The 23581-nt window shown below is 49.9% G+C and overlaps 3 long non-coding RNA genes across 4 annotated transcripts in view; 1 reads left to right on the top strand and 2 right to left on the bottom strand.

Moving 5' to 3' along the window:
• Positions 1 to 599: 599 nt before the first annotated feature.
• LOC116408921 lies at positions 600 to 18734 on the bottom strand. The gene is made up of 3 exons (XR_004221420.1): positions 18692 to 18734; positions 15281 to 15370; positions 600 to 1000 (listed from the first exon to the last, which is right to left on the bottom strand). It is a non-coding gene; the product is annotated as an uncharacterized LOC116408921 (long non-coding RNA).
• An 84-nt stretch (positions 18735 to 18818) lies between these two features.
• Positions 18819 to 23581, bottom strand: part of LOC116408920 — a 29273-nt gene continuing 24510 nt past the window's right edge. Inside the window, exons 4-5 of one of the 2 annotated variants that reach the window (XR_004221417.1) lie at positions 20932 to 21063; positions 18819 to 18859 (exon numbers count right to left, since the gene is read on the bottom strand). This is a non-coding gene — a long non-coding RNA (uncharacterized LOC116408920). Of the gene's footprint in view, positions 18860 to 20931; positions 21064 to 22890; positions 22926 to 23581 lie in introns of those variants that run through there. The other variant, XR_004221418.1, reaches the window with a different exon arrangement.
• The window catches only part of LOC101734358, a 35357-nt gene continuing 32833 nt past the window's right edge, over positions 21058 to 23581 (top strand). The window contains exon 1 of the long non-coding RNA XR_004221436.1: positions 21058 to 21699. This is a non-coding gene — a long non-coding RNA (uncharacterized LOC101734358). The remainder of the gene's footprint in view (positions 21700 to 23581) is intronic.

Genomic DNA, 23581 nt, shown 5'->3' with positions numbered 1-23581 from the left:
GTTTGATTAATGTTTTATTGATTTTTTAGCAGACTTAAGGTATGAAGATCCAAATTACGGAAAGACCCCTTATCCGGAATACCCTTGGCCCCGAGCATTCTGGATAACGGGTCCTATACCTGTACCTTTATCCACTTTAAAAATGACTGGCCAAAGCTGGACAAGACCTCCCCCAACACATATTTAGTGTATAACCTCACATGTATTCACATTAAACCCAATTCAGTCAAATCTCTCTGGCAGAATCCTGCATGAAACTTATAGTTCTGCAGTAAAGATACAGAGAGCACTTAGAGTACCAACCTCAAGCTCATTAATAAACAAATTAAAAAGTAAAGGCCCAAGGACTGACCCTGCGGTACTCCCCTAACAACACTGGTCCAATTAGAAAACGTCCCGTCTCTCCCCGGTTTGTGTAGTCTCTCCTTCAGCCAGTTCTCTGTCCAAGTACAAGTATTATGTTCTAGGCCAATATTCCTTCATTTAATCAGTCCCCTTCTGTATGGTACTGTACCCAATGCAAAACCAGACACATCTCTATGGAAGATTGGGCATCTGGTCATTTACCAAAAAGTCTGTTCATAACACAACATCAAACACATGGTCACATTTTTTATTGTCTCCACCACCCAAGGGATCAGGTTGAGGACAAGGAACATTCAGCCAATCAATATCTTTACAATCGTTTTTTGCAGGTGAGAAATCACTCTCACTTTCAGTGCTTTTGTTCTTATCCCGTATATGAGAGGGTTCAAGAGTGGAGGAAAGACCAAGCCAGCTATGGAGAGCAAAATGTGGAAAACAAGAGGAAGGTTAATGTTCTCCAGTCTGTACCGGATAAATATAAACAAGGTTCCTATGAGGAAAATGGAAAAATTGAGGACGTGGGTGACCAGGGTGTGAATGGCTTTCTTACCGGCATTTCTGGAGACCTTGAGGCAGACGAGGAGTATCCTCAGGTAGGAATAGGCTATAGTCATCATGGTGCCAGTTAGGTAGGCTGTAAATACAATGGTGCCGTACAACTTGGTTAAGGGGTTACTAACACAAGACAGAATAAATATAGACATGTAATCGCAAAAGAAATTGTTAATGTGAGACCCACACAGAGGCAATCTTGCAGAAAGGAGAAGCAAGAGGGCAACAATGACGAGGCTGAAGATCAGGGATCCTGCGATGAGTCTCAGAGCCGTCCTATTGGTCATTATGGCGGCATAACGCAATGGGTGGCATACGGCTAAATAGGTGTCATACGCCATAATGGTGAATGTGGAGATCTCACAGTAGGCGAAAAGGGTGACGCAGAAGGACTGGATGAGACAGGCGGCCCTGTATATGTTACTCCTTGTAGAGTGTAAGCTCTTTTGGGCAGGGCTTCCTTCCCCTCCTGTATCGGTTACTGATTGCTGTATATGTTACTCCTTGTAGAGTGTAAGCTCTTTTGGGCAGGGCTCCCTTCCCCTCCTGTATCGGTTACTGATTGCTGTATATGTTACTCCTTGTAGAGTGTAAGCTCTTTTGGGCAAGGCTCCCTTCCCCTCCTGTATCGGTTACTGATTGCTGTATATGTTACTCCTTGTAGAGTGTAAGCTCTTTTGGGCAGGGCTCCCTTCCCCTCCTGTATCGGTTACTGATTGCTGTATATGTTACTCCTTGTAGAGTGTAAGCTCTTTTGGGCAGGGCTCCCTTCCCCTCCTGTATCGGTTACTGATTGCTGTATATGTTACTCTGTATGCCCAATATATGAAACCCACTTATTGTACAGCGCTGCGGGGTATGTTGGCGTTTATAAATAAATGTTAATAATAATAATAATAAAAATATTGATGAGATAAGGTCTGTGACCAGTAAAGGCATTAGAGCTTATTTATAAACACTGGGTACATTTGCACCTGGGCAGTAACCCATAGCAACCAGTCTGTGATTAGATTATTCCAGGCAGCTGCAGGTGAAACGATCAAAGCAAATTTCTGATTGGTTGTCACGCGTTACTGCCTAGGTGCACATTTGCCCAGTGTTTATAAATGACCCCCATCGTGTGTATATTCTAGTACAGAAAGGCAGGCCTGATGCTGGGGCACAGGGGTAGATTTACAGGGGTAGATTTAGGGGCATGTCCAACCCTCATGGTATTGGCGCTGATAGTGTCTAAATTATCCGGCAGAAACACTTTGGAAAGAGGGAGGTTGGGGCACAGGCTGAACAGCTACAAACAGAAAGAAAACAGTGATTTATGGGTAAAAATGATGGACAAAGGAGCATTTTTTTTATATTTCATCACAATAAGTAGAGAGGTAACACCTCCATGAATAACCTGCCCCAGGGATGGGTAACATGTAGTGGATTTTGCCCAATTGTATTTGCCCTCCTCCGGCTCAGTCTCTGGCGGTTGCTCTTGGGGATTTCAATGCCCCAGTGGGGCAAAGCGTCGGGCAGTAGCGCTGGGACTGTACTACTCACACTTGGGTCCCAGCAACAGCCTGAAACAGAACAGCGTGAGTAGCCCCCCAGCTCTGCCCCCGGCCCTTGTACCTGGGGCTGTAACTGAGGCAATAGCCATTCCCAGGTAACTTGTCGTTTGTATATAACGTCTGTATTACATTTTACCTAAAAACTCCATTTATGTGTCTGTTTCAAATTGCTGTACTTCCTGGTTACCTCACAGGACACTTCCCCCCTCGCTCATTCATTCTCTGTAAGTACTTCCTGGTTACCTCACAGGGCACTTCCCCCCTCGCTCATTCATTCTCTGTAAGTACTTCCTGGTTACCTCACAGGGCACTTCCCCCCTCGCTCATTCATTCTCTGTAAGTACTTCCTGGTTACCTCACAGGGCACTTCCCCCCTCCCTCATTCATTCTCTGTAAGTACTTCCTGGTTACCTCACAGGGCACTTCCCCCCTCGCTCATTCATTCTCTGTAAGTACTTCCTGGTTACCTCACAGGGCACTTCCCCCCTCGCTCATTCATTCTCTGTAAGTACTTCCTGGTTACCTCACAGGGCACTTCCCCTCTCCCTCATTCATTCTCTGTAAGTACTTCCTGGTTACCTCACAGGGCACTTCCCCCCTCGCTCATTCATTCTCTGTAAGTACTTCCTGGTTACCTCACAGGGCACTTCCCCTCTCGCTCATTCATTCTCTGTAAGTACTTCCTGGTTACCTCACAGGGCACAATGTGATGTATTGTTTATGCCATTATTTTTCTTTTTTTCTTCTCTTCTATTGGGCTGGGGGGGCTGTTTGTGCCTCTGGGTACTGGGAATGCCAGGGGGGCTGTAAGGTGCCACAGACAGTCACTATTTATTGGGCTGGGGGGGCTGTTTGTGCCTCTGGGTACTGGGAATGCCAGGGGGGCTGTAAGGTGCCACAGACAGTCACTATTTATTGGGCTGGGGGGGCTGTTTGTGCCTCTGGGTACTGGGAATGCCAGGGGGGCTGTAAGGTGCCACAGACAGTCACTATTTATTGGGCTGGGGGGGCTGTTTGTGCCTCTGGGTACTGGGAATGCCAGGGGGGCTGTAAGGTGCCACAGACAGTCACTATTTATTGGGCTGGGGGGGGGGCTGTTTGTGCTTCTGGGTACTGGGAATGCCGGGGGGGCTGTAAGGTGCCACAGACAGTCACTATTTATTGGGCTGGGGGGGGCTGTTTGTGCCTCTGGGTACTGGGAATGCCGGGGGGGCTGTAAGGTGCCACAGACAGTCACTATTTATTGGGCTGGGGGGGGGCTGTTTGTGCCTCTGGGTACTGGGAATGCCGGGGGGGCTGTAAGGTGCCACAGACAGTCACTATTTATTGGGCTGGGGGGGCTGTTTGTGCCTCTGGGTACTGGGAATGCCAGGGGGGCTGTAAGGTGCCACAGACAGTCACTATTTATTGGGCTGGGGGGCTGTTTGTGCCTCTGGGTACTGGGAATGCCGGGGGGGGGGCTGTAAGGTGCCACAGACAGTCACTATTTATTGGGCTGGGGGGGGGCTGTTTGTTCCTCTGGGTACTGGGAATGCCAGGGGGGCTGTAAGGTGAAACAGACAGTCACTATTTATTGGGCTGGGGGGGCTGTTTGTGCCTCTGGGTACTGGGAATGCCAGGGGGGCTGTAAGGTGCCACAGACAGTCACTATTTATTGGGCTGGGGGGGCTGTTTGTGCCTCTGGGTACTGGGAATGCCAGGGGGGCTGTAAGGTGCCACAGACAGTCACTATTTATTGGGCTGGGGGGGCTGTTTGTGCCTCTGGGTACTGGGAATGCCAGGGGGGCTGTAAGGTGCCACAGACAGTCACTATTTATTGGGCTGGGGGGGGGGCTGTTTGTGCCTCTGGGTACTGGGAATGCCAGGGGGGCTGTAAGGTGCCACAGACAGTCACTATTTATTGGGCTGGGGGGGCTGTTTGTGCCTCTGGGTACTGGGAATGCCAGGGGGCTGTAAGGTGCCACAGACAGTCACTATTTATTGGGCTGGGGGGGGCTGTTTGTGCCTCTGGGTACTGGGAATGCCAGGGGGGCTGTAAGGTGCCACAGACAGTCACTATTTATTGGGCTGGGGGGGCTATTTGGGCCAGTACAGGGCTGGGTGTGACCAGTTTTCTAACCCTGAGTCAATATCACCCAGTAACTAGTGATGGGCAAAAAGTTTCGCCAGGCATGGATTCGCGGCGAATTTTCGCGTTTCGCCATTGGCGGATTGTTTCGCGAAACAGATGAAAAATTTCGCCGCACGTCCAAAAATTGTCGCCAGCGTCAAAAAGGAATAGTCGCGGGCGACAAAATAATAGCTGCGGGCGGCAATTTTTTTTTGTCGCACGACATTTTCGCCGTTTCACGGATCTTTTGAAAGATTCGTGAATTTTTCGCGAAACGGAACAGATTCGCTCATCACTACCAGTAACCAACTGTGAAAAGAAACCATTGTCAGTGAATCCCCCGTGCCATCCGCCGCTGCCAGCTGGAACTCTACAGTGCAAAGAAGAAGCCATTTCTAAGGAAGATCCACAAGCTCAGGCGGTTTCACTGGGCCAGGGATCATTTAAAATGGAGTGTGGCAAAATGGAAGGCTGTTCTGTGGTCAGACGAGTCACGATTCCAAGTTCTTTTTGGAAATCTGGGACGCCATGTCATCCGGACCAAAGAGGACAAGGACAAGCCAAGTTGTTATCAACGCTCAGTTCAGAAGCCTGCATCTCTGATGGTATGGGGGTGCATGAGTGCGTGTGGCACGGGCAGCTTGCATGTCTGGCAGCATCAATGCAGAAACATATATTCAGGTTCCAGAACAACATATGCTCCCATCCAGGCGCCATCTCTTTCAGGGAAGAGCCTGCATTTTCCAACAAGATAATGCCAGACCCCATTCTGCATCAATCCCAACATCATGGCTGCGTAGGAGAAGGATCCGGGTACTGAAATGGCCAGTCTGCAGCCCAGATCTTTCCCCTATAGAGAACATTTGGCGCATCATAAAGAGGGAGGTGCCACACAGAAGGCCCAAGCCGATGGGACAGTTAGAGGCCTGTATTAGACAAGAATGGGAGAGCATTCCTATCCCTAAACTGGAGAAACTGCTCTCCTCGCTCCCCAGACGGCTGTTGAGAGTTGTAAAGAGAAGGGGAGGTGCCACACAGTGGGGGGGGGGGGGGGGGGGGAAATGGCCTTGTCCCAACTTTTTTGGGATTTGTTGACACCATGAAATTCTGAATCAACATATTTTTCCCTTAAAATGGTACATTTTCTCAGTTTAAACTTTTGTTCCGTGATTTATGTTCTATTCTGAATAACATATTAGAAGTTGGCGCCTCCACATCATTGCATTCAGTTTTTATTCACAATTTGTTTAGTGTCCCAACTTTTTTGGAATCCGGGTTATTGTATGAGAATGGCATCATTTTAAATTTAAACCAATGAAATGTAATGGGGTTGATTGACTGTTGGTGGCTCCGCCCACTATTTCAAACCTAAAACTCCAGCCCCCCAATGGCCAACTGGTAAGAGTTTGGGCGCCTGCCGTTAATACTGTGAGAATGGCGGCAGCTGAATTCCCCCCCAATGAAAGTCAATAGTGAGAATCTGGCCGTTTGATTCGCCCACTTTTCTACTTGATACGGGGTCCCCCAGTAACACAATGTGCAAAGCTTGGGGGCCCTGACATTAAGGGTGTAAGGATGGCAGCAGTTACAATTTACCCACTAAAATCAATGAAAAACATGTCATTGGCTGTTGGCGGCTCCGCCCACTTTTCTACCCTCGAAAATGTAGTCGCCCAGTGACTGGGAACCTGGTGTAAATACTGTGAGAATGGCAGCAGGTGTAATGGGTTCAATGGCGAGACAGTTACTGGCAGTAATAGCAGGGCCTGCTGGTATATACAGGGGCAACTGGGCCCATTGGGGTTTGTGACATTCCCAGACAAATTGCAGTTGGTCTTTGTTTTTTATATTCTGTGTTTTGTTTACTGATTTTGCCTTTTGTTTCGGAATTTCAGCAGCTCTCTGGGTTTTAGGGCCCAATTTACCCTAGCAACCAGGCAGCGGTGTGAATGTGAGACTGGAAGATAAAAAGAAAGTAATAAAAAGTAACAAGAAAGTTGGAGCCTCACGGAGCAATCGTTTTTGCTGTCAGGGTCAGTGACCCCCATTCGAAAGTTGGAAAGATGCAAAAGAGGTGGGCAAATAATTAAACAAAAAAATAGCAAATGGAAAGATGTGGCCCTGTACCCATGCGGGGGGGGGGGATGTGTGGGGGGGTCGGGTCTCTTTTAAAGGGGAGCTAAAGCCAATTTCATTCCATTTGCATCAGCCTGGGGGCCAGTTAGGGTTAGCTTTGCAGGGAATGTCTATTTGTTCCCTTGGTACTCATGGAAACTAAAGGTCCCCATACACGGGCCGATTCTAGCTGCCGATATGGGTCCCTTAGATTCGCCAGCTAATCGGCCCGTGTATGGGCACTGCCGGCGGGCCTGTCCCACCCATATCTGGCTCAGCGGGGGCGGTGGGTGGGTGCGGGAGGCTCAGCGGGGGCGGTGGGTGGGAGCGGGAGGCTCAGCGGGGGCGGTGGGTGGGAGCGGGAGGCTCAGCGGGGGCGGTGGGTGGGAGCGGGAGGCTCAGCGGGGGCGGTGGGTGGGAGCGGGAGGCTCAGCGGGGGCGGTGGGCGGGAGCGGGAGGCTCAGGGGGGGCGGTGGGCGGGAGGCTCAGCGGGGGCGGTGGGCGGGAGCGGGAGGCTCAGGGGGAGCAGTGGGCGGGAGCGGGAGGCTCAGGGGGGCGGTGGGCGGGAGCGGGAGGCTCAGGGGGAGCGGTGGGCGGGAGCGGGAGGCTCAGGGGGGGCGGTGGGCGGGAGCGGGAGGCTCAGGGGGGCGGTGGGCGGGAGGCTCAGCGGGGCGGTGGGCGGGAGCGGGAGGCTCAGGGGGAGCAGTGGGCGGGAGCGGGAGGCTCAGGGGGGGCAGTGGGCGGGAGCGGGAGGCTCAGGGGGGGCAGTGGGCGGGAGCGGGAGGCTCAGCGGGGGCAGTGGGCGGGAGGCTCAGGGGGGCAGTGGGTGGGAGCGGGAGGCTCAGCGGGGGCAGTGGGTGGGTGCGGGAGGCTCAGCGGGGGCGGTGGGTGGGAGTGGGAGGCTCAGCGGGGGCAGTGGGTAGGTGCGGGAGGCTCAGCGGGGGCAGTGGGTGGGAGTGGGAGGCTCAGCGGGGGCAGTGGGTAGGTGCGGGAGGCTCAGCGGGGGCGGTGGGTGGGAGTGGGAGGCTCAGCGGGGGCAGTGGGTAGGTGCGGGAGGCTCAGCGGGGGCAGTGGGTGGGAGTGGGAGGCTCAGGGGGGGCTGACAGGCCCCAATAAAACAACAAAATGAATAAAACAACAAATAACAAACATCCCTGTGTGTGTGAGTCTGTAAGGCTGAATCCCATCTCACAAATAGCAATAGCATTTTACTCCCGGATATACTCCAGTATAACAACACTTTTTCCCCACACAAAATCTCCTCAAAAACTCCCCCTCGGCTTATACTCTAGTCCCTCCAGAGCCCCCTCTAGCTACCCCATTCCCGCTCCTGCTGCCCCCGCCCCCCCCGGACCCCTCAGGTACCTGCGGCTCTTAGTGCGCTCTTCTGCGCGCCGCACTAGCTCCTCCCTCGCGCCAGGCCCCACAAGTGGGTGGGGTTAGGCAGAAATACAACTCAAGGGGCGGGGCTAAAATATCGGGGGGAGGGGGCAAGTATAGAGAGAAAAACCCTATTTGCAGGGGCCTAGAACTGCTCAAGTGCTGTGAGAGCGGAAGGAAAGAAATACATTTCAGCAAACAGAGTTTATCGGTTTCACTCAGGTCACTTAATGATAAAGGGATATTTTTTACATATAAAACTTGACTCCATGCAGCGCTGGGGGCATGCTGAGCTTTCAGTGATTTCAAACCACCCCCCCCCCCCTCAACCCAGAGTCATCACCTAGGCCAGTGCTGTCCAACTTCTGTGGTACCGAGGGACGGATTTTTCTGACCTACATGGTGGAGGGCCGATAATGGAAGCCAGGTTTAACCACTCCCCTTTTTAAAACCGCACCCATATTATCACATGGCCATAGCCATATTAATGGTGGTAGTGCAGCAAAAACCTGCCATACTCTGCCTGCCCTAAGCTGCCTGTGTGTGCCATACTCTCCCTGCCCTATGCTGCCTGTGTGTGCCATTATCTCCCTGCCCTATGCTGCCTGTGTGTGCCATACTCTGCCTGCCCTATGCTGCCTGTGTGTGCCATACTCTGCCTGCCCTATGCTGCCTGTGTGTGCCATACTCTCCCTGCCCTATGCTGCCTGTGTGTGCCATACTCTGCCTTCCCTATGCTGCCTGTGTGTGCCATACTCTCCCTGCCCTATGCTGCCTGTGTGTGCCATACTCTGCCTGCCCTATGCTGCCTGTGTGTGCCATACTCTCCCTGCCCTATGCTGCCTGTGTGTGCCATACTCTGCCTGCCCTATGCTGCCTATGTGGCCATACTCTGCCTGCCCTATGCTGCCTGTGTATGCCATACTCTGCCTGCCCTATGCTGCCTGTGTGTGCCATACTCTGCCTGCCCTATGCTGCCTGTGTATGCCATACTCTGCCTGCCCTATGCTGCCTGTCTGTATGGCACACACAGGCAGCATACAGTGACACAATGCTGCCAATTAGGGTGCCAATGGGTTTTACACTAATGGGGGGCAACAGGCAGCTTAGTATTTGATGAAAGGAGCTGGGTTACGCTGCCCCCTGCTATTTTGGAAACCCCAACAACTTTAGAGGCAGTGGTTAGAAGTGGCCCTTTGGTTCCTAACAGTGACACAGACTGATGCAGCGCCCCCTGCAGCACAAGTGACTCTTCTGTGTGTGGAGAGCAGTGGATTGTGGGCCAGCTCTCTGGGTGCCAGTGCCCCCCACACACAGCAGCAGGAAACCTTTGCACCCCCCAAACCCGCAATCATTCATCACAAACAGCCTCTTTGCCTCTATTCTCTCCTTTTATTGGAAACCGGCAGATCAGAAAGACGCGCTCAGCAGGGGTTTGTGGGGGGCGGAATGTGACAAAAGGGGGACAAAAACAGTAACAGAAAAATGCTCCTTTTTTATTGGCCGAAAGAGAGCGCTGAGCTGTTACATACGTGTCGGGTCCGTTTCTCAGGGAACAGAAACAAACTGAAACGACACGAGGTTTTATTCCACCAAATAAATATAAAAAAATATATAATGGACAGATTTCTGCAAAACTAAGGTTTTGTCCTGAGATCCATAAAAATGTACATTTTAGTTGGGGGGGGGGGGGATTTAGTGACACAAGGATGGGTACCCTGCCTCTGTGCCGACCAATCCCCAGCCATGATGGTATTTTGTAGCCAATCAGGGCTGTTGCCGTTGATGCTAATGCTCGGCATAAGGGTGAAGACACACAGAGCTACTTTGTAGCAGCTACTAAACGCCAGAAAATCCCCTGCCATAGACAATACTGAGAATTGCCCCTGCTAAACACACACAGAGACAATTATCAGTAAATGATCAGCATTGTCTGTTTCTGTAGCTGCTACTAAGTAGCTCCGTGTGCCTTCACCCTAAATGGTCGGAGAGTCGGGCACGGACTCCTTTCTGCACATTTCTCTCTGACAATTCCCTCTACTAAATGCGGGAAATGACTACGTTTAATAAGTGGGAGCAGTGAGTATTTCAGGACAAAACCTTAGTACCCGCCCCTTCCGCTGCCCAAGGCGCCTGTGGCTCCTCCCACTGAGGACGTTAAGAAGAGCAAAGCATGACAAGCTCCCCCCAGAGGCAGGGAAAGGACGCACAATCCTTACTGTATCACCTCTGGGGGTTCCCTCTAAGCGTAAGAAAGGCCCTGGGGGTCTAAAGCTTTATTTAGTCTTCTTCTCCATGGCCAAACTGTCATGGAGCTGGGAGACCTCTGGCGCTAGGGATAATGTCACCCTCAATATTCTGAGACTTATTCCATTTTTATTAAGGTCTCCACTTTGGAATTTCAGCAGCTATCTGGTTGCTAGGGTCCAATGCACCCTAGCTACCATTCAGTAGGTTGAACGAGAGACTGAATGCACGTGTGGCCCCGCCATGGATTTCCCCGGTTCTTACCGTTTGAGGCTGGAGGAGAGATGCCAGATACCGTCGGGGTCCATTCCGGGGGGGGATCCTTTCTGTGCGCCACCAGGAATATGCTTTTCTCCTTATATGAGGTATAAATGGTGAGGGTGCCCATCATCAGGAAATAAGTGCGTGGGGGTTAAGGAAAGGATTTGTACAGTCTGGGCGCCCAGAGAGCAACAGCCGACAGGTTCCATTGGCTGATAAAGGACTCGGCCTCCCTGTATGGCTGCCCCCATTTACAGCACAACATATGGAAATATACCCCCCCATAGCAGCCTGATATACAGCTGTGCCCCCCAATACGCCTGCGCCCCTAGATTAATATAGAGTGGGATGGCAGGATTACACTTTAAATCTGTTGCCCATTCTATTCCCATTAGTTCCAGGGGTACCCAGGGCACATATAAGCACTCACCCCAAATCCCCCCCTAACTGGCCTTCAGGCTGGGCCCCCTTAGCCCATAACAAGGTTACAGATATATAGAAACATTGGGGTAACAGGCACCCCGCTATAGTTCCAGGGGTACCCAGGGCACATATAAGCACTCACCCCAAATCCCCCCCTAACTGGCCTTCAGGCTGGGCCCCCTTAGCCCATAACAAGGTTACAGATATATAGAAACATTGGGGTAACAGTCACCCCGCTATAGTTCCAGGGGTACCCAGGGCACAAATAAGCACTCACCCCAAATCCCCCCCCTAACTGGCCTTCAGGCTGGGCCCCCTTAGCCCATAACAAGGTTACAGATATATAGAAACATTGGGGTAACAGTCACCCCGCTATAGTTCCAGGGGTACCCAGGGCACAAATAAGCACTCACCCCAAATCCCCCCCTAACTGGCCTTCAGGCTGGGCCCCCTTAGCCCATAACAAGGTTACAGATATATAGAAACATTGGGGTAACAGTCACCCTGTTTAGGCCATTTCTATTTGAAGGTGACTGGGGGGGGGGGGTAAGTTGAAGCACAATGCCCCCTTCCCTGACCAAGGAGATACCAATATCCCAAGCAAGTGCCCTGTCAGTAGGGGGCAGGAGTATCTATGTACAGGGGGAAGCTGTGCCAGGGAGGGTGCACAAGTGGTAGGTGCCCCAATATGGCTACCTGTGCGCCAATGTGCCACTGCAGGGGCCCCGGCTCACTTGCTCAATTTATGGGCAAGTCATGGGGATGGCACAGTCTGTCCACTCTCAATATAAAACAATGGTGTTGCATGAGCTATGGCAGCCCCACTCCCTTCACCAAAACTGAACCCCACTGAGCCGCCCCCCGAATATATATTTAGGCACAAAATGACATTATTATACAGGTCCCGCCCCTTAACTTTCCTCAAGGTCTAATTAGAATATCTGTAAATAATTAGTACTGCACTTTTGGGGTAACTGTGGCTTGGGGTGCAACTGGGCAGGATTTAGGGGTAACTGTGGCTTGGGGTGCAACTGGGAAGGATTTAGGGGTAACAGTGGCTTGGGGTGCTGCTGGGTAGGATTTAGGGGTAACAGTGGCTTGGGGTGCTGCTGGGTAGGATTTAGGGGTAACTGTGGCTTGGGGTGCAACTGGGTAGGATTTAGGGGTAACAGTGGCTTGGGGTGCTGCCGGGCAGGATTTAGGGGTAACAGTGGCTTGGGGTGCTGCTGGGTAGGATTTAGGGGTAACTGTGGCTTGGGGTGCAACTGGGTAGGATTTAGGGGTAACAGTGGCTTGGGGTGCTGCCGGGCAGGATTTAGGGGTAACAGTGGCTTGGGGTGCTGCTGGGTAGGATTTAGGGGTAACTGTGGCTTGGGGTGCAACTGGGTAGGATTTAGGGGTAACAGTGGCTTGGGGTGCTGCCGGGCAGGATTTAGGGGTAACAGTGGCTTGGGGTGCTGCTGGGCAGGATTTAGGGGTAACTGTGGCTTGGGGTGCCACCGGGCAGGATTTAGGGGTAACAGTGGCTTGGGGTGCTGCTGGGCAGGATTTAGGGGTAACTGTGGCTTGGGGTGCTGGTGGGCAGGATTTAGGGGTAACTGTGGCTTGGGGTGCTGCTAGGCAGGATTTAGGGGTAACTGTGGCTTGGGGTGCCGTTGGGCAGGATTTAGGGGCAACTGTGGCTTGGGGTGCTGCTGGGTAGGATTTAGGGGTAACTGTGGCTTGGGGTGCCACTGGGCAGGATTTAGGGGTAACTGTGGCTTGGGTGCTGCTGGGTAGGATTTAGGGGTAACTGTGGCTTGGGGTGCAACTGGGCAGGATTTAGGGGTAACTGTGGCTTGGGGTGCCGTTGGGCAGGATTTAGGGGCAACTGTGGCTTGGGGTGCTGCTGGGTAGGATTTAGGGGTAACAGTGGCTTGGGGTGCCACTGGGAAGGATTTAGGGGTAACTGTGGCTTGGGGTGCCACTGGGAAGGATTTAGGGGTAACTGTGGCTTGGGGTGCCACTGGGAAGGATTTAGGGGTAACTGTGGCTTGGGGTGCCACTGGGAAGGATTTAGGGGTAACTGAGGCTTGGGGTGCCGCTGGGCAGGATTTAGGGGTAACTGTGGCTTGGGGTGCCACTGGGAAGGATTTAGGGGTAACTGTGGCTTGGGGTGCCACTGGGAAGGATTTAGGGGTAACTGTGGCTTGGGGTGCCACTGGGAAGGATTTAGGGGTAACTGTGGCTTGGGGTGCCACTGGGAAGGATTTAGGGGTAACTGTGGCTTGGGGTGAATATGGGCATGTTGGGGGGGCAGCCTGAGCCCAAACACCTATAAGACAATAGAACCCCCCACAGGGGTAAAACAAGTGGCTGCCAATGAGAGTAAGGAGAGGGCAGCAGTAATGTGTGAGTGGGGGTACAGCTGCCCCAGGAGTGCCCGGGGGGGGTACCTAGGGGCAGAACCCATGTGGTGCTGTCGGTACCAGTGGAACATATGGCAGAGCAGTGAGGGCCCCTATCCCATCCCCAGCCCTGCAGGAATCACACACACAAATGGGCCCCGGGGGCCCTGATATTGTACAGTTACACTACAACTCCCAGCATTCCCTGTTAGCCCCCCCCCAACTGCCATTTATACAGAGCAACATGGCAACTTACAGAACATTCCCATCCCACTATCAGCACAGAATATAGTGGTACATCCCAGCATGCAGTCTGGCAGGGGAGGAACTACAATTCCCAGAATCCCCAGAGAGCTTTCCGTTATCTGTAGCCCAACAGCAGCTGGGGGGGCAGAGTGCAGACACAGCACCTATTTAGCTTTACATGGTATATGGGGGGGTCTGTATAACGGGACCCCCTTGGGTTACAGAGTCATGTGAGGGGCAATAATGCGAGAGCCCCCCCAGGTTACGGAATAGGCTGCCAATAAAGTAATGAATCCCACACAGTGGGACGGTACGTAGCGAAGGCCCCTCCCAGCCAATAACGCACGGTCCCCTTCCCCAGGGCCCCTCAGTAAGGGCCAATGGTAGGGAATCCTACGGGAACAGGGGGCGCTATGCCCGCCAGCAAGTGTACCAGCCGCCTATACACAGCACCCCCACCCACCCCACTGCCCCCCAGATCGACACTACGCGGTGACGTACAGTCCTTAATCCACTGATTGGTCAGAGCGCAGCAGTGGCCCCGCCTTCCATCTGCGCTTGACTTCAGATAGTATAAACTACAATTCCCAAACACGCTTGCCTGGACAATCCGCTTTCAGTTGCCGGGATAACTGTCCCTCGGCATGCTGGGAATTGTAGTCTATACCGCTCCGCTGAAAAGTAAAATGATAGCGTCCGCGGGTTGCTAGGAGACAAGAACTTCCGGGAGGGACATGCATCGAGAAACGGGAGCCGGGATAGGAACAGCCGGCAATGAGCCCTCACCGGTTATTGTTATATATGTATTATGTGTGTATATATAAACCTAGAGAATAGCATAGCTGTAGTCTCTGCCCCCTAGTGGTGACTGCGGGTGATGGAATCTGTAGGGCACTTATGTTCCTGTTACGGGCTATGGCCATAAGAACTCATGCAGAGAATTATGGCTCCAATCAATATACTGTATTCTGTACATAGTGTCACATGGTGCTGGGCATGGTGCCCCCCGGCTTAATGTATTATATACACATTGGTATTGTGCTATACTGGCATCTGTACCAACAGGGAAACCTGCAGCCCATCTCCATGCTTCTGCCCACATACCCCCTTATTCACTATACCAGCATAGGGATTCCCCTGTACTAAGCACAATTCAGCAGGAACAGCCCCCTAAGTTTGCCCATAGCCTGTACAGAGAGATACCATAAAACTATGGCACATAGGGATTCCCCTGTACTAAGCACAATTCAGCAGGAACAGCCCCCTAAGTTTGCCCATAGCCTGTACAGAGAGATACCATAAAACTATGGCACATAGGGATTCCCCTGTACTAAGCACAATTCAGCAGGAACAGCCCCCTAAGTTTGCTCATAGCCTGTACAGAGAGATACCATAAAACTATGGCACATAGGGATTCCCCTGTACTAAGCACAATTCAGCAGGAACAGCCCCCTAAGTTTGCCCATAGCCTGTACAGAGAGATACCATAAAACTATGGCACATAGGGATTCCCCTGTACTAAGCACAATTCAGCAGGAACAGCCCCCTAAGTTTGCTCATAGCCTGTACAGAGAGATATAATTCATCTAATTATTAAAAAGGCATCTAAACATAGATAGAAATAAGTAAAAGAAACTTACGTTTTTTCCATGGATGTGGGAGAAACTTGCATAAGGAGACAGAAATGTGCAGGAAATATTCTCCCCGGGGCAGGAAACAGGGATTCTATTCTGTAAGACACACAGGGGAGACAGTGATTCAGTCTCTCATGATACAATCACACCAATACCTGCGCATGGAGACATTTATTTTTAAAGGCAAATTGACCTGTAAACAAAACCTGTATGTAGTGGGTCTCCCCGAGTGAAGGCTCAGTCTTTCACGCTGTCCCCCCACATTCACTAATCACTGAGACCTCTTTGCACCTCCCAGAATTCCAAGCACAACGACACTTTGTCTGTGGCCAAACCAAGGGGAATTTCACTCTGCCCTGCAGGTTTCTTTCCAACTGCACCATCGGGCTGGCTACTGGCAGAATAGGGGGACCCACAGTGCCCTGGTTGTCATGGTGATACACACGGAGTGGTGCTGATGCAGAATGGGCCAAGGCAGAGTAAGGGCAAGACACTGAACCCCCAGCAATATTACCCCAGGCTGAGGCAGCCATTTCTACAGCTTGAAACTCACTGGGGGTTATTTAGAAACACTGGGCCAGGAAATTCACCTGCAGTGTTTTTGTTTTATGTAGAACTTGCCCTTTAATCTGGGTGAAACCACCTTGTGCCACACTGAGCCCCGCCCTCCCCCCAAACCACCCTGGCCCCCCCCTCCCCCCCAAACCACCCTGGCACCGCCTCCCCCCCAAATCACCCTGGCCTGACCTCCCCCCAAACCACCCTGGCCCCCCCCCCAAACCACCCTGGCCCCCCCCTCCCCCCCAAACCGCCCTGGCACCGCCCTCCCTCCCAAATCACCCTGGCCTGACCTCCCCCCAATCCACCCTGGCCCCCCCCCCAAACCACCCTGCCCCCCCCCCCCAAACCACCCTGGCCCCGCCCTCCCCCCCAAACCACCCTGGCGTGGTGGTGTAAGAGCATACCTCCCAACATTTGAAAAATGAAAAGAGGGACAAAAAGATTCAGCGTGCGCAGCGTGGCAATTTTTTGACCACGCCCACTTTTGTGGCCACGCCCCAATGCCCCCCATAGAAAGTGCCCCCCATAGAGACAGCCCCCCCTACACAGCGCCCCCAATTGAGACAGTCCCCCCATACACAGTGCCCCCTGTTGAGACAGTCCCCCCCAAAACAGTGCCATAGACACTGTGACAGGGACAATTTAATAGCCGGCATCATAAATCATGCAAAAAAGAGGATTTGTGGGGAAATGTGAATGTAGCCAGTAATTAAAAGGACAGCAATGTTTTGCCATTTCTAGGCGCCATCATTGCCGGGACATTATGAGGTTAAGTGACTCTGTCCAGGGTCACAAGGTGGGTCGGTGCTTATCTTACATCAGTGGTTGCTGAGTTCTAATTACCCCCTGGGGGGCTCTGCTGATCCATGGGTCTCAGCCACATCGGTCCAAGCAGGGCTCCCAGGGCGGGAATTGAACCCACGGCAGTGGTTGCTGAGTTCTAATTACCCCCTGGGGGGCTCTGCTGATCCATGGGTCTCAGCCACATCGGTCCAAGCAGGGCTCCCAGGGCGGGAATTGAACCCACGGCCCATCGGTGCAAGGCGAGCTCCTTACCGCTGAGCCATCCTTCCTCCTCCCACTTGTAGCATGTTTTTTCGTAACCTTGTCTTCTGCATATTGGCGGTTGGTGTATCCTAACCGACTGACTGAAACACTCAGGGTTACAGCCTGCTGCTTGCCCCAAGCCCTATATAACTAGGGGGGCTGTTTAACCCTTTTACTGCCAGCCATTTTGCCCCCGCAGAGGGCAATTAACCGGCCCAAAAATCCCATTGACTTAACATTGAGGCCAACTTTCACGGATTGTAGCGCAGAGAGGGAATTTTTTAGAAATGTGAAATTTACCACATTTGAAGAGGTTTGAAATCTGTGTGAGAAGATACCCCGCACAAGGGTATAAGTTTTACCCCCGGGGCAAGAGAGGTCCCCAAATTTGCCCCATTGACTTATAATGGGGATTTTGGCAAATAACTAGTTTGTCGTAGACCCATGAATGAGGTGTCAAACTGTGCGGCTTATTCGGGAATGGGGTGCTATGGCTTTTCTGAGGATGGGCGGTTAATTGCCCCAGCAGGGGGCAATTAACCACCATTTGTCGTAGACCCATGAATGAGGTGTCAAACTGTGCGGCTTATTCGGAAATGGGGTGCTATGACTTTTCTAGGGGGTGGGCGGTTAATTGCCCCAGCAGGGGGCAATTAACCAATGTTTGTCGTAGACCCATGAATGAGGTGTCAAACCGTGCGGCTTATTCGGGAATGGGATGCTATGACTTTTCTAGGGGGTGGGCGGTTAATTGCCCCAGCAGGGGGCAAGCACCACTCACATTTTCTTCAGGAAATGTACCTCTCTAGTTTGGAAAGTACTATCCCTTCTGATGGTGCCAATACCAAACACATATAGTTTTATGGAGAATTCCCACGTGTATAGGCCACAAACTCCCGGCAGGGCACTGCCAAATCCCCAAAACACTGCGCCAGAAAGCTGCATACTTTAGATTTAAAGGCCAAATCTTCCACTAACAGAAAGTTTATCCCAGAAAATGATACATTTTTGGAAAGAACAGATTCTGGGGAATCCAGAATAGGTAGAACTGTCTGTCTGCTCCAAACTACCAAGTCACAATGCTTTCCTAAACTTATTGGTTTTTATCAAAATATGTGAATTTTTTGAAAAATCGCTTCAAAGCTTCTATAGAATCTGATCTCCTACAGGCCATAAAGTAACCAGATAAAACCCCCTAAATATGAACGCCAGGGGTCCCCTGAACAGTTTGATGCCCAATATGTATAGGTTTACCTAAGTATGTGGCATGTAGGGGCCCCAATGGGAACCCCCATATGTACTGTCATTTCAGCTCCTGCAAAATCAACACATTTACATCATTATATTTGGGATAAAGCTACAAAAAATGACGCCCACCCCAGAAACCCATTTATATTTGGAAAATACACATTCTGATAAATAGGTAAAGTTATTTTTCTACACCAAAGTACCACATGGCAAAGCGAAGCTAAAAAACAGATCAGGAACACTAAAACAGGGATAAAAATGCAATAAAACCACAAAAATTGTGCAAATTAGTGAAACAGCAAAATAAGTCACACGGCTGTGAAAATAAACAGTTTTTAGGGAAAAAACAAAGACAAAGGCATAAATAAATAAGTAAAAAAAATGTTTGTGTGTGTTTGTGTATACATGTGTGTACCCATCCAAAAGTTGTGTGACAGTGTGTGTGTGTATATGAGTGTATAAAAGTGCGCTAACGTATGCAAAATTAAAAAAAATCTGTTCTAATATGTGTGCTCTAAGTGTGTGTAAGTGTGTATAATAGTGTCAAGAAAGGGCACTTACCTGGAGTGAAGCTCAGTGTAACTGTCAGATCAATTGTAAGCTCTGCTGTTTTGCTTGGTTTAACCCAGTCTCCATTTCACACCTCTGGTGGGGGCCACATAGGGGGGTCAGTAACAGGTTAACGGGGATTAGCAGCCTCATTGTTAGGGGGCAAGTCTCTGTCTAACCCTAGAACAATAGGGGCAAAAAGCCTCATTAACATTTTATAAACACGTAAATCACTGATTAAACACAAAGTTGAATTGATATCTTGTATATAAAGCCTTTTTGCCTCACATTTGCATTGTTATGGGAGTTTTAGCTTAATGAATGAGGCAATAATAACATTCTGAGTGAATATATTGTATACATTTTTATTTAAAGGAAAAGTAAAACCTCCCAGGCAAAATTTTAGTTTAAGCAGCAGCAGCGCCCCCTCTGTTTAACAGACAAATTCACAAAAGTGAAAATTCACAAAAACTGTTTGTTTGGTGAATACGGTGGAAAATCCGACAAATCTGTCTCTAATTTTATTCTGTCTCAGTTTCACCCCTTTTGTGAATTCCCCCAATAGAGTCTGTGAGTGAGGGGCTCAGTAATGCAGTGGCACAGTTGGCTGTTGACTGGTTGCTAGGGTCCAAATTATCCTAGCAACCAGGCATTGATTGAAACGGGAGGCTGTATTGTGAATAGGGGAGGGCTTTAATATAAAGATATAAAGCAATAGTAGCAATAACAATACAACTGTAGCCTTATAGTGCAGTCAGTGACCCCTATTTAAAAGCTGGAGAGAGAGGAAGAAAGGAAATAATTCAAAAACTGTAACAAAGAAAAAAACGAAGGCCAATTGCAAAGTTGCTTGGAATTAGCCATTCTATAACATAGTAAAAGTTAACTTAAAGGTGAACTACCCCGTTAGGAGATTCCCACACCTTGTGTCTCAACCCCAGGGGTAGATTTACAGGGGTAGATTTAGGGGCATGTCCAACCCTCATGGTATTGGCGCTGATAGTGTCTAAATTATCCGGCAGAAACACTTTGGAAAGAGGGAGGTTGGGGCACAGGCTGAACAGCTACAAACAGAAAGAAAACAGTGATTTATGGGTAAAAATAATGGACAAAGGAGCATTTTTTTATATTTCCTCACAATAAGTAGAGGGGTAACACCTCCATGAATAACCTGCCCCAGGGATGGGTAACATGTAGTGGATTTTGCCCAATTGTATTTGCCCTCCTCCGGCTCAGTCTCTGGCAGTTGCTCTTGGGGATTTCAATGCCCCAGTGGGGCAAAGCGTCGGGCAGTAGCGCTGGGACTGTACTACTCACACTTGGGTCCCAGCAACAGCCTGAAACAGAACAGCGTGAGTAGCCCCCCAGCTCTGCCCCCGGCCCTTGTACCTGGGGCTGTAACTGAGGCAATAGCCATTCCCAGGTAACTTGTCGTTTGTATATAACGTCTGTATTACATTTTACCTAAAAACTCCATTTATGTGTCTGTTTCAAATTGCTGTACTTCCTGGTTACCTCACAGGGCACTTCCCCTCTCGCTCATTCATTCACTGTAAGTACTTCCTGGTTACCTCACAGGGCACTTCCCCTCTCCCTCATTCATTCTCTGTAAGTACTTCCTGGTTACCTCACAGGGCACTTCCCCCCTCGCTCATTCATTCTCTGTAAGTACTTCCTGGTTACCTCACAGGGCACTTCCCCCCTCGCTCATTCATTCTCTGTAAGTACTTCCTGGTTACCTCACAGGGCACTTCCCCCCTCGCTCATTCATTCTCTGTAAGTACTTCCTGGTTACCTCACAGGGCACAATGTAATATATTGTTTATGTCATTATTTTTCTTTTTTTCTTCTCTTCTATTGGGCTGGGGGGCTGTTTGTGCCTCTGGGTACTGGGAATGCCGGGGGGGGCTGTAAGGTGCCACAGAAAGTCACTATTTATTGGGCTGGGGGGGCTGTTTGTGCCTCTGGGTACTGGGAATGCCAGGGGGGCTGTAAGGTGCCACAGACAGTCACTATTTATTGGGCTGGGGGGGCTGTTTGTGCCTCTGGGTACTGGGAATGCCTATGCCTAGGGTCTATTTTGCATTCCAGCCCAGACCTGATTAGGCCACTGACTTTACTACTTGTTTGGACCACACTATAATACAGTAAGCAAGTGGCAAGGTGAGTGGACCAGTCTGGGGTCCTATAGTTCTCTTAAAGGCCCCCCTTATAGTGATACACCCCTGATCTCAAGGAGCCAATAGCCTTACCCGTTACATGTAGAGCCCACTAATGTAGCCGCTGGTCAGGCACTGATTTAGCCATGCAGGGGGCTGTGCTTCTGAGCATTCTCTATGTATCCTTGCAGAGCTGAAGAGGAGGATGAACATCTAGAGAGAACCCTGGGGCAAAACAAAGGCAAAATGGCTAAGAAGGAGGAGAAATGTGCCATCCAGGGATCGCTGCAACCTGGCTAATCCAACATTCGGAATCCTTTTACAAAGGGAAATGGAACTTGACCACTTTATTATTTATTTTGTATAAAGACACAAAGGCAATTGGCTTCTCGCTGCTCAGAGCTCATTAGTGATCAGTTTAGATACATGAGCCGTGGCAGCTTGGGAATCAGTGTAGTCTGCAGCATGCTCAGTACTGGGGCAGTTGTCTGGCCAAACAGGGTAGAGTCCCGGGAGGGTTCCTGTGTATGTTATATATATATATATATATTAAAAGGAGAGATAAAATAACTACACAGAATAAACATGCGGCACAAGGCAAATAATGAGATGCCCAATATAAATGTATTTCTCTGTATTTCCACTTTCATCCAGGAGGCGCCACCTCTTCCTTTTCTTATTCCCCATTCCTATCCAGGTACTAAGGTGCTTACAGCGCCATTCTGAGGGTTGGAATTGGAAGCGCAAGAGAACGGACGGCTGCAGTTGGGAGATTCTCCTTATAAAGCGTCACTGTGTATGAGGGAAATATGCGGCCAAACGGGGGCCACAAGTGCCAGGGCCCAGGAGCGCATTTAAATGGTTAGTACCCCCCCCTGCTGAACTCTATACTGGCTGAAGGGTTACTGATAATGCATAGAAGTAGGGTGATTCTCCTGTACCATATACCAGCAGGGGGTAACAGATAGCACCCAGAGGATATCTCCTGTATTATATACCAGCTGGGCACTCTTATACTGCTCAGAAAATATCTCCATTACTCTCCTATCAGCTCCCCAGTGTAGATTCTTCTGTTCTATGATTATTTCCATGTATCCCCATTGGCCCTGCGCTGTAGCTCAGCTCCCCTATCAATTGGCTTCTTATTGCCAGTGATGAGAAAGGGATTTTCCCTGTGACAGTTGCTTCCAGCTGCCATAGACACTGTGACAGGGACAATTTAATAGCTGGCATCATAAATCATGCAAAAAAGAGGATTTGTGGGGAAATGTGAATGTAGCCAGTAATTAAAAGGACAGCAATGTTTTGCCATTTCTAGGCGCCATCATTGCCGGGACATTATGAGGTTAAGTGACTCTGTCCAGGGTCACAAGGTAAGGGGCCCAGTGGGGCGGGTGGTGCCTTACATCAATGGGTCCTGAGTTAGACTCCTGCCCTGGTGGCTCTTGCTTACACTGGGGCTCAATTCTGATACCGTCCCTACCCACCCAATCAGAGCTGAGCCCCATTGATGTAGGCAGGGCTCCCAGGCGGGAATCGAACTCAGGGCCCATCGGTGTAAGGCAGTCTCCCTACCCGCTGAGCTATCCTTCCTCCTCCCACTTGTAGCATGTTTTTTCGTAATCTTGTCTTCTGCATATTGGCGGTTGGTGTATCCTAACCGACTGACTGAAACACTCAGGGTTACAGCCTGCTGCTTGCCCCAAGCCCTATATAACTAGGGGGGCTGTTATAGTAGGGGGAATGAATCCTCCATTTTCAACATTCTCTGGGGGGGGGGAGTCACAGAGGGGAGAGAGGCCTTCTTTGCAGTAAAAGTGGTGGGAAAACACTTTCTCACAGAAATCCGCCTAAATTCCAACTCAACCGCCACTTTCCCATTTTTAAGGAAAGAAAGACTGTCTTTTAAAGGGCATTTTCCTGCCATTTTTAAAATGGAGTGAAGCTCAGTGTAACTGTCAGATCAATTGTAAGCTCTGCTGTTTTGCTTGGTTTCACCCAGTCTCCAATTCACACCTCTGGGGGGGCAGTAACAGGTTAACGGGGATTATAAGCCTCATTGTTAGGGGGCAAGTCTCTGTCTAACCCTAGAACAATAGGGGCAAAAAGCCTCATTAACATTTTATAAACAAGTAAATCACTGATTAAAAAAAAAAGTTTAATTTATATCTTATATATAAAAAGTTTTGACCTCACATTTGCATTGTTATGCCAGTTTTAGCTTAATCAGTGAGGCAATAATAACATTTTGAGTGAATATATTGTACAGGTATGGGATCCCGAATTACGAAAGCTCCGAATTACAGAAAGCCCGTCTCCCATAGGCCCCATTTTAATCAAATAATTCAGATTTTTAAAATTGATTTCCTTTTTCTCTGTAATAATAAAACAGTACCTGTACTTGATCCCAACTAAGATATAATTACCCCTTATTGGGGCAGAACAGTCCTATTGGGTTTATTTAATGGTTAAATGATTCCCTTTTCTCTGTAATAATAAAACAGTACCTGTACTTGATCCCAACTAAGATATAATTACCCCTTATTGGGGCAGAACAGCCCTATTGGGTTTATTTAATGTTTTATTGATTTCTTAGTAGACTTAAGGTATGAAGATCCAAATTACGGAAAGACCCCTTATCCGGAATACCATTGGTCCCGAGCATTCTGGATAACGGGTCCCATACCTCTATACATTTTTGTTAAAAGTTACATTTTTCGTTTTAGCAGCAGTGTCCCCTCTT

This window comes from Xenopus tropicalis, chromosome 2 (genome assembly GCF_000004195.4).
Source record: "Xenopus tropicalis strain Nigerian chromosome 2, UCB_Xtro_10.0, whole genome shotgun sequence".
NCBI classification, from domain to species: Eukaryota; Metazoa; Chordata; class Amphibia; order Anura; family Pipidae; genus Xenopus; species Xenopus tropicalis.
The sequence above is the reverse complement of the archived record's forward strand: the minus strand, read 5'-3'. Positions and strand labels throughout refer to the sequence as shown.